This window comes from Eulemur rufifrons, chromosome 19, assembly GCF_041146395.1.
Source record: "Eulemur rufifrons isolate Redbay chromosome 19, OSU_ERuf_1, whole genome shotgun sequence".
Classification (NCBI taxonomy): domain Eukaryota; kingdom Metazoa; phylum Chordata; class Mammalia; order Primates; family Lemuridae; genus Eulemur; species Eulemur rufifrons.
Window position 1 is genome coordinate 71,153,416 of NC_091001.1, and position 8,427 is coordinate 71,161,842.

Here is an 8,427-nt window from a genome sequence, read left to right on the forward strand (position 1 = left end):
GATATTCACCATAATCATTTTAATGTCTAGGTCTAATAAATCATTATCTATAGTTCCTGTGGTTTTTCTCTATTGTCATTTTTCCCTTAATTACCATCAAGTTTTATCTCCCTAAAAGTCTGTTCTTTTTAAATTTTGAATTCTAGATCATATACAAAAATTTGTCACTATAATTTGAGTCCTAGGGTGTTGTTATCTTTATTCAAGAGGATTTACTTTGCTTCCCTTGCCGTCCCCCACCTGCCCGACACCCAATGAATGTTAGTTACTATTATATGTGCACATAAGTGCTGATTCAATTAGCACATAAGTGTTAATACCAATTTGATGGTGAGTACATGTGGTGCTTGTTTTTCCATTCTTGTGATACTTCACTTAGTAGAAAGGGCTCCAGCTCTATCCAGGACAATATGAGAGGTGCTAGATCACCATTGATTTTGTGCTTGAGTAGAACTCAATGGTATACATATACCACATTTGATTAATCCACTCATGTATTAATGGGCACTTGGGTTGTTTCCACATCTTTGCAATTGTGAATTGTGCTGGTATAAACATTCTAGTGCAAATGTCTTTTTTATAGAATGTCTTTTTCTCTTTGGGTAGATACCCAGTAATGAGATTGCTGGATAGAATGGTAGTTCTACTTTTAGCTCTTTGAAGTATCTCCATATTACTTTCCATAGTGGTTGTACTAGTTTTCAGTCCCACCAGCAGTGTGGGAGTGTTCCTGTCTCTCCACATCCAAGCCAAAGGTTGTTCTACTAGCTAAAGCAAATCATTTAACTTCCATGTTACTACAACCAGAAGCCCAGGATAGGTAGCCTGATTTGAGAACTACCATTAAGAGTAAACTTTCTTTGCAAAATTTGAGAGTAAACTTACAAGAACATACACACATACAAACACACAGAAACAGCAAGAAGAATCTAGAGCAATGAATAGAAGGACAAACTACAATGGGAGAAGGAAAAGGATGGAGAGAGAGAGAGAGAAGGAGAGAAGAGAAGAGAGCAAAAGGAGGGACACACGAGAAGAGAGAAGAATTTCAGTCATGATATAAAAAGCATATAATACCCATATCTTATTGAATGACATGACAACCAGGTCTCCAGATCTGCACTTGCGTCAGGAGAGTTGCTGTTGTGTTGTGGAAAGGAAAGAAGTAATCATTATTTTCCACATTTATAATGCCAGTGTGTAGCAGTTTGCCCAGTTTGGTGCATAATTTTTTTTTATATTCTTGTATATTTTTATGTGACCTGAATTTACCTGGATATTTCTCTGTCTCTTGCAACTTGAAAAACACCAATTAACAGATTTATGAATGAATATATCTTTAAAATTAGAAAAAAAGTGTTCTGAGGGAAGAGTAAGAGGCAACAGATGTGGAAATATCAAAAGGAAGCAATATTTAAATGAGATATTTTACATTTTAAAGAGAATCTGTCTTAATTTAGAATAGAAGGATTTTATATTGCTTTGTAATACATCACTGGGGCATAACCCTAACAGGTAAAATGTAAACAAGGCTGATAAGAAAGAAATGAAAAATAGCTGTTGGAAGTAAAATGTTATTTGGGGACATGCATCACAATCCTGGAATCAGATTCTCAATGAAAGGATCATTTTTCCCAAGCAACAGCTTTCCCATTTTTCTCAATTAACAAGAGAGAATCTTCATCAGGACTGCCAGAAAGTTTGATATTTTTCTCCTGTAGTTACGAAAAATCTGTAAACTGGCATCTCAGTCCTACCTGAAAAAGCTAAAGGAAAGTATTTGGATTGGTTAGCTGCTGACAGACATCCTAAAGAAGAGGCTGTGTTGAGATTGACCTGCAATCCCAGAGTTCAGCAGGGCAAAAATGTGGGCCAGATATGGGAAAAAGCTATAGTGGCATTATCCTACGTCCTTTTCAAAAAGGCTATCTGAAAAGGAGAATGATCTTCAATAGACTAATCCTAAAGATATAGCTAGATTTCTCAGGGCTACATAAGGAGTTGATGATTTTCTAGTATAGAGATGAATCCAAAGGTACATAAAAGAGTTAAAAATCCTTTATGATGGTGGTGGGGGAGGGGACGGGGAGCACTGACTCTCTAAATAACCCAGGAAAGTAGCTTCTGATAGGAGTCAGAAAGGCCTAAGTATTTGCCAGGTTCAGAGAATTTAAAGGCAGCATCTAACACTGAGTAAAGTAAGAATTTCTGCTTTTTTTTACATGTTTGTGGAAGGCAGCCTCCAAGATGGACCCCAAAGATCCTTGCATACTGATATTTACATCCTGTGTAGGCCCCTCCCACATGCAGTGGTCCTGGCTGATGTAACCACTAGGGTATGGTGGAAATGACAAAGTGGAATTCTGATGTTAGGTTGTAAAAGACATCATTGCTTTTACCTAGCTCTCTCTTGGAACATTTGTTCTGAAAAAAATGTCAGCATCTATATCAAAAGAGCACTAAGCAGCCCTGTGGAAAGAACCCCAAAGTGAGGAATTGAGGCCTCCTAAGAACAGCCAGGAGCGACTTGCCAGTTGTGACTGAGCCTTTTGGAAGTGGGTCTACTGGCTTCAGTCATTTTGGTGACTGAAGCCCTAATTGGCATTTTGACTGCGACTTCATGTGAGATACTCAATCCAGAAAGATCCAACTAAATTGCTCCTAAATTCCTGGCTCAAGGAAACGTTGTAAGATAATAAATATCTGTTGCTGTTTTAAGCTGCTAAGTTTCCGGGTAGTTTGTAACACAGCAACATATAACTAATAAAAATTTTGCACCTGGAAATAGGAATGTTGCCAGATAAATATCTAACAATGTGAGAGAGGCTTTGTAACTTATGAGTGAGGAAAAGTTGAAAGAACTTTGAGGATGGTATTAGTGAAAAACTAAAGTCTCTTGAAAAGACTGTTAATAAAAGTATTATGGAACTTGAAGAGTGAAAAATATGTTATTGGAACCTGGAAGACAGGGAATCTTTGATAGTGGCAGAAAGTATAGTAACACTGTCATCTGTGGTAATGTGGAAAAAAAAATGTACCTAATAGACTGAGTAATCAAGTTAAGTAGGTTTCCAGGCAATGTTTTGAAGGTATCTTCTGTCTTCCTACTCCTTACACTAAAATGTGAGAGGAGAGAAATAGTTAAAGGAATGGCTGCTAAACTAATAGGAGCTGAGAATTGCTGGTTTTAAAGATTTTCTTCCTTTCCTGTTTGTAAACAATCCTAAAATGAAGAAATAGATTTCAGGCAAAGATCAAATCGAGGACACTTCTTGGAAAACATGATCTAAATTCAAGGATGTGGCTATAGAATGTTCACTTAGATTTCAGGTAGATAAAAGGTAGTGCCTAGAGAATAATTCAGTAAAACAAGAGAGATTCTAATAAGCTTAACGGTTGTTCCTAAGCGCTCTCAGCAGAATCCCAAGATAAGTTAGGGTTTATCACACAATGATTTGTGGGTGTGGTTTTTGCTAATATAGTGAATCCCTGTAAGATTTTCAGAAGACCCACAAAATTTTAATGAAAATTATATTGACCAAAATACAGTCAGATTGTACCAAAAATAAAAGTCAATACAAAATAAAAAAAAATAGCCTTTGGAGTCTCCTAATTTCTACAGGAAGGGGTTAGACTGCACAAATGATGCAGCTGCAAACATAGGCTATCTTCCTTCGAAAAGAAAGGCTGTATCCATAAAAGGAACTGCAGCTATGTAGGGTGGAAGTAAGTAATAAAGAAAAAATATTTGTACTTAGTCTCACCTGTCATTGCTATAGGCCTCTTTTCTGCAATAGACTTTATCTGGGGGAGGTGGGTAGAAATAACATACTATAAATAAAGACTGAAATTTTTATTTTATATGGATCAGAACAAACTAGTTTATGAAGCAAAAATCTATTCTGTGCCTCAAGATATTCGCTAAACTCTGTGGTACATAAGAATGGCTTGCTATTTAATTTATAGTACAGAGAACTACATTTCTGAGAGTGAATTGGGCTCTACTAAGGATTAGTGCTAGGAAATCAAGCATAAACCAGAACTGCCTTGGGAAAATAGATGTTTAGTCACTCTAGGGAATTAGTCAAGAGGATAAAATTTTGGGGGGATTGCAACCCATAAACTCTTGTTTGTTCGTTCAGCGTGATAGTCAATACGTAGGATGAGTACATCAATCTCCAGTATATCCTTATACCTCTCCTCTTCACACCACACCTTAGGTCCTGTCAGCTTTACTATTGCTTATACTTTGTCAAAATATATAAAATTTACATTTTCTTCTTTAAATATTTACTGGATGCCTGGATCCAAAGAGAAGAAATATAGTTTATATTCAAAGGATAGTATTCCAATGTCCTGATCAAGTGGCTTGTCTCTGTCTTTCTTTATTCTAATCGTTAATTTTTCCTTTTTTTTTTTTTGCTTGATATTTTTCTTTATTTCTCACATTTAATTCAACAGCAATTTCCTGAAGTTCTTCCTCAGAAATATATCTTTAATATGGCCACTGTTTTTCATTTACACTTTGCCGTCCTAATACAAAGTATGTGGTCTATTGCAGTAGACCCCTAACTGGTCTTGCTCTTCCTCTCTTGCCCCTCACATCTATTATACATATGGGAATGAGAGAGTTGCTTTAAATTTATGTATCATATTATATTATTCCAAGACACAATCCCCTCCAATTGCTTGACATTCATCTTGGAGTGGACTTCTTGCCCTCACCTGACACATGCTCCCTAATCTCACACCTGTTCTCCTTTGTGACCACACCTCTAACAATTCTCCCCTTCTACCCTGTATTCCAACTGCACTGATTGCTCTATTTTTAACGGATGACAACCACATCACTGCTGCAGAGCTTCTGCTTCAGCTTTCTCACCCTCCTGTGTTACTCTTTCTCTAGATCATGGCATGTCTGGCTTCTCCTAATTCAGTCTCCCCAGAAAAATCTTCCTGACTACCCATCTAAGATGCCACCCATTCCTCTAGAAACTCTTTAACCCATTACTCGTAGTATGTTCATAGTATTTATTACTATTTCACTTTATTGCATTTATTTTTTATGCATTTAATATCTAGTTTCTTCTTCTAAAATATAAACTCCAGCAGGGCAGGAACCTTGTCTATTTTCTTTATCAATATATTCAACTACCTAGAATTATAACTAAATAATCAAAGTTTAATAAATTTTTATTAAATAAAAAGCATATCATATATTACTTTGCTTATACTCAGACCTGGAATTGTTTTTACAGCTTTTTTTCCTCTCCCAATATTTCTAATTACATTCCCTTTTGTGTGTGTGTGTTTATTATAGGAAAAGCATTTACCTTCTTCATGACACAAAGGTATCCTAGTATATTAAAAATTTAGTTTATTACATCCAAACTTTAAAAAAATTTTTCTTCCACAAAGCTCTCTGTTGTAATTTGGATATATTGCTTTCTAGATTTCTGCACAGATGTCAACTCGGGGCACCTTTTCATTATTCTCCAGGGTTATAGTCACTGCTACTAATTTTCCAAATCACCTTTCTTAGATTACAAATCCTTATTTGTAAAAAGATACTCAGGTAAGTCCTGTATAATTTTATTTACTTGTTCACATGATTGCAAAGTCTAGTTTAAATTGGAAACCATGTAAACAAACTATCTGTGATACTATATAACCTACATGAAAGATTCGTATTGTCTGTGAGAAAATTTCAGTCCTATGAAATGTGTTTGTATTGGGGAAAACTTTTTCATTATAGCCTTAACAATCTGTTTAACACTTACCTTCTGTTTTTGTAAGATGGCTTATCCACTAAATGCTATGGCAGTGCTAGTCATAATTAATAAACCCTACTCTGGGAAAGCACATGTTTTGTTAAGGCCAAAGAATCTCATTGATATTAGTTTTATCCTGGTAGTCAGCCTTAATTCAGATTTGGCAAATATGAACCAAACTTTGCAACTCTAAAAAGTGCAGTTCAATCTAGTTTTTAATCCACAGACAATCTCCATGCTCAATGTTTCTGTTCCTCTCTGTACTTTGCTGTCACCTCCCTGTTGAAATATGGTGCCTCTTATTTAATATAATCATCTAAAAATCTCCTTCAAACACTTCATTTCTATGAAGACAGGTACCAGATTGTATTTACTATTTTCAGCACCTAACACAGGCTTCTGGAACATAGTAAATTCACACACAAAATACCTATTAAGTAATTGAATGAAGAAAGATTGAGTAGATAGGCAAATTCTTACTATTTTTATATTTTGGTTTTTATGAGTTTAGCTATTATCTCACAGCAATACTCCTGGTGAGATATTTAATGGTTTAAAGAAAATATTAACTCTGGACAGACTGTAAAAGGCAGAAATTCAGTAACTATTAGAAAGCAGCATTGAATCCATCATGGTTAAAGCTAAAAATAATTATTAATATTTTTTGATGCCTGTAATATTACTAATGAGAAAGTGTGAAGAGTACCAAAACATACAAGGAAATTCAGGGAAATATAATTTATTAGTAAACCTGTGACTCTTTATATAAGGATTTTTATTACAATCTCTTGAACTCAAAGAGGATGTATTGAGGGCATGTTCTTTTGGATCAGAGTTCACTTAGGAGCAAAGGGGAACCCGGTACCTTCTATATAACACATTTCTGCAGACACTGTTAATGGACCTGCTCTTCTCTTCCACTTTCCCTTTCTCCGTATGGAAGGCAGTTTACGATAGTATTTTATAAGGAAGTCTCAGGTCCCCAATGAGTGCTCATCACAGCAGGCATTTCCAAAAGTATCATTGTGTCTTCAGCTGCTCATAAGAGACCCCTAACAAGTAAGCTGACTCAAAGAATGGGGAAAACAAACTTACCTTGCCAGCAAATGGGATGAGATCTGTCAACAATACCAAATTTTGCCACATGCTACAGCACCTGCTACAGTAAAAAAAGACATAATATAATTGCTACTGGGAGGAGATGCCCAACCAGGGACTACAGCAAGAGCTTCAGCAGCTGTTGATAGTGAAAATCAGTCATTTTCTGTCTGTGCTCAGTGCTTTGAGAAAGTCACACAAATGACATTCTCTTAGAATTAGCAATGCTTTCTTTGGAAACTTTATCAGCCTGGACCTATGAGAAGACATATTGAGAAAGTTCAATAGAACTGTTGTAGTACTACTGGACCCCCAAAAGAAGTAGATAGTTTAATTTATTCTGTAATCAATCGAGTATTGGTATACAACATCAGTACTACTAATTTGTAATTTATCTTTTCATGTGTTTATGTCTATTTTCCTTCATTAGATCATAAGCAACTTCAAGGTTGGAACGTGTCACCTGTGGCATCTGGCCCTTTTTAATAGTGGGTGCTCAATAGCTACATGTTCATTAGATTTGGGGTAGAAAAAGAATGTATTCTATGGTATTCTTTCATGTGCTTATGATGCCCAATTTTGTTCATGGCATGCAATCTGATTCTTAGCATATCTGATATCAAGTCATGTAAAATTGATCCCCAGCTGTACCTGGAATGTAATAGTCTACTTGCAAAGAAGCAGCAAATGGTTTGCTAAGCTTGAGATTCAAGCTAATATCTAAAATCAGGAGATTTACATTAAAAGGTAGTTAAAATAACTGCTATGGCCCCAGTCCAGCAGACTGACAACACAGTTATAATACATCAATGACGAACAAAATTAACAATGCCAGATTCATAATGTGCTTTATTTTCTATTTCACACATAAGCAGGTGGGTTTTAAGATAAAGTACAAAGTCATTAGAAGTCAGATAGTGGAAACAGATCTGTTACCCCCTGTCACCTCCTCCACCCCTGCTCAGTAGGACTTTGATAGATTTCTTTGCTGTACTTTCCTCATCAGATTGTGGCAGGCCTGTCACTATACAACTTGTTTTTGTACTGAGTTACCTAATGCTGTTAACAGTCTTTTCTCTAGTCAGCAAATAAATCATGTTTAACTGCATGGGAGACATTTGTATTTGAACTGTCTACCTATAGTAGAAAAATCACATACAATATGTACATCCAAACTCTCCTTGTAACAGAATAATATAATACAGCAAATATCTGACTCTTCAAAAGGCAGGAAGCTTGCTCCCTCTGAAACCAAGATATCAGAAGTATAGAGGAGGTTAGTTGGGGACATGTCTGGATTTTATTTCTCCTTTTCTTTCCTTAATTTGAAATGGCTCATCATCAATAGGACATTTAATTTACCCTGAGACCAGCATCAACTTTACTCCAGCCTGCTCCCAAGATCACCACTCGCTCAATTGCCTCATATGCAGGAAGATTTACATATTCCAAACAACTGCCCTAAAAGCTCAATATGTATTCAAGTCCTCAAAATAAATGAGTCTCTTTATTTTTTCATTTTCCTTGTAAATTGATTTTGGTCCTTTACCCATTTCTT